The sequence below is a fragment of the Quercus suber genome, unplaced genomic scaffold, assembly GCF_002906115.3.
Source record: "Quercus suber isolate HL8 unplaced genomic scaffold, Cork oak 2.0 scaffold_165, whole genome shotgun sequence".
Taxonomy (NCBI): Eukaryota; Viridiplantae; Streptophyta; class Magnoliopsida; order Fagales; family Fagaceae; genus Quercus; species Quercus suber.
The window spans coordinates 324830-327489 of record NW_027069626.1 but is presented as its reverse complement, the minus strand read 5'-3'; the positions used below and the strand labels follow the sequence as shown (position 1 = coordinate 327489).

The window sequence follows — 2660 nt, the reverse complement described above, 5'->3', positions numbered from 1 at the left end:
AGCTTTTTGTGGTGTTAAATTGCTAAATTTTTAGCTCCACCAATATTGATGCCAAACCTATGATATAACCATATTGGTCAATCTTATAGGCTGACTTATGTAACATTTTCCATTTTTCTCCGGCCACATAATCTTCTTTGGATTTTAGATTGCTAAAGATTAGAATCTTCCTCCTTGCCGCCATTGAAAATAAAGATTTAAAAAAAAAAAAAAAAATTTTGAATCCGTCAATGATGAAAATGGATTATTCCATCAACTTTTAAGAGTAATATATATAAATTCAATAAATAAATAAAAAGGAATTATATTATATTACATTTCAATTGGTTCAATTTCATTCTTTTCCCCTCTTCCAAACAAGTGAGGATATGTGTTTCTCAACCAAAAAAAAAAATGAGGATATGTGAGCTATAGTTAAATGGGTTATGTGCTTCTCCCACTTCTCTTATCAATTAGGTATCAAACCAAAGAAAAGAAGAGAGATTTAAAATATATATATATATATTTAAAAAAAAAAAAAAAAACCTTGTTGGTTTCAAACATAGCCCAAGCTTCCATATACCTTGGTAGTTGGTTATTTTACTCTCCAACCGAGGCCTCAGGCCCAATTCATCTCTCTCTCTCTCTCTCTTTGTCCACTCTCTTTCTCTCTCCGCCATTTCTGTTTAATTCTTGTGAAATCTGAAGGCTCCATCAGCCAATTTTTCCCTTCCAAGCAAAATGGTAAAACACCCTTCTCTCTCTCTCTCTCTCTCTCTCTCTCTCTCTCATTCGGTATTCCACTTGTGTAAATCTTTGATCTTTTTGTAGCTGCATTTATGTTAGTCAACAATGACAATCTTTATTTGTCTTTTCCTTTAGAAGGTAAAGACTAATATAGAACTCTCTAAGCTTTGAGTTTCAAAGTGCATCATTGATGGTGTTCTTTACATCTTGTTGACGTTGACTAGCTTTCTTCATCTATTGGTCAGATTATTACTTTTCTGGTTTTTTATTTTTTATTTTTTATTTTTTTAGACCGGTTGATTGTTTCTTGGATGACCCAGTTTTGTGCTTCATGTTTAATTTTCATATGAATCTTTATTTGGTCTTGAAGTAAGGCCAGGACAACAGGATCTTATTAGTTATCAACTGGGAAATGAGAACTGTATCTGTATATGTGTCATTGTTCTTGAATTCTTGTGATGATGATAAGTGAAAATAAGCACAAAGATTTTTGATGTAGATACAATAGATATGTAAGTAGGCACTTGCAATTTTAGCTGCTATTGAAGTTCATGTTCTTCACTTGTAAAGGTGTCTCTTTGCTCTGTCTATGAGCTTTGGTCATTTGATTTCTTTAATAGATTTGGGGCATATTGCTTGTCCTGTGGATAGCAATAAAACTTAGGGACAGTTCCTTAGGTTAGGTTTCCCAATTGAATGTATTGAGCAATGCAGCAAAAACAGTATAATCTTTTACAAGGATAATTAAATAAATTCAACCATGTAATTTATTGGTCAAAAACAACCGCATAGTTGGATTTAATTGGGGAACCTAAGGTAAAACGCCTAAAGACTTGTACCTTAGTTTTACTGTGTTTTATATGATGTTGAGTTACCTAATTTGAGATTCAGCACCATAGTACAGTGATGATTTTGGTTTAACTGTTGAAGCATTTGATTGTTATTTATGATGCCCTCTAAGGTAAGTGGTTATGAAAGTTTTAAGGGGAGCTGTTAAGACTGTAAAGGATGATAATAACAAGAGGATGATGATTGGAAAAGAGGATGTAGTATCTTCTTTAAAGAATATTAGAATTGATAGATATGTTAATAGGTTAAATGTGTCTTCGAAGTTGGTGTTTTGAGGGCTGTTTACGGAATATGTTGGATCTGAAGATGATGTTTCTTCGAACCTTATTTGAATGGATGGTTGCCCCCAGATTGTTTTTTCTTTTTTTCCCCCCCTAATCTTTTTGGATTTGGTTGATCATTGCAATTTTAGAATTTAATTGTGGATGTAACTATGGTATACTCCCTGTTGTTTTCCAGCAGTGGAAGCTAAATTGTTTGTTTTGATGAAATGAATGATACTATTATGTTCCAACATAAAATTCTGTATCATCTTTTGGTAGACCTAATTCTAACTTTTAGTTTTTGAGTCATTTTTCAATCAGATGATCACTCGCTATTGGATTGCTTTCATTGTGGTGGTTTCTTGTCTTCTTGGAGTTTTAGATGCCAGCGCAGGTGATGCCGATCCACGTTATGGGTAATTTTGCTTCCATTTTCTCCTAAAACTTGTTTGAAGGTATAATGGTGCTCGCTGAGCTCCAATGTAAGAGTTCCCCCCTACATGCAACTGTGCCCTTGTTTTTGTGCATTTCGTCCATGCCTATGTCCTTAACCATGTTATTCTCTAGATTTAATCAGAATAACAGGCTTGATATTCTCGCATGTTGTCATCAATCCTTCAGAACATCTGGCCTGACCCTTCTCCAACCAGATGTCTCAAATTTTTAGGAAATTGCTAAAAACTCAAGTATTGGTTGGCTTGATTGCCAACTAAATTGAGCATGGGGAGACCAAGCATGTTTTATGGAATAAATTTACTCTTGCATGTGACATTTTTTTTAATAATTAGAGGAGAAAATAATTATTAATCTATATATTCCCTT

At 33.6% G+C, this 2660-nt stretch overlaps 1 long non-coding RNA gene across 1 annotated transcript; it reads left to right on the top strand.

The window, feature by feature from the left end:
* Positions 1-332: 332 nt before the first annotated feature.
* On the top strand, positions 333-2254 carry LOC136069374 (uncharacterized). The gene is made up of 2 exons (XR_010630614.1): positions 333-723; positions 2160-2254. It is a non-coding gene; the product is annotated as an uncharacterized LOC136069374 (long non-coding RNA).
* Positions 2255-2660: the final 406 nt, after the last annotated feature.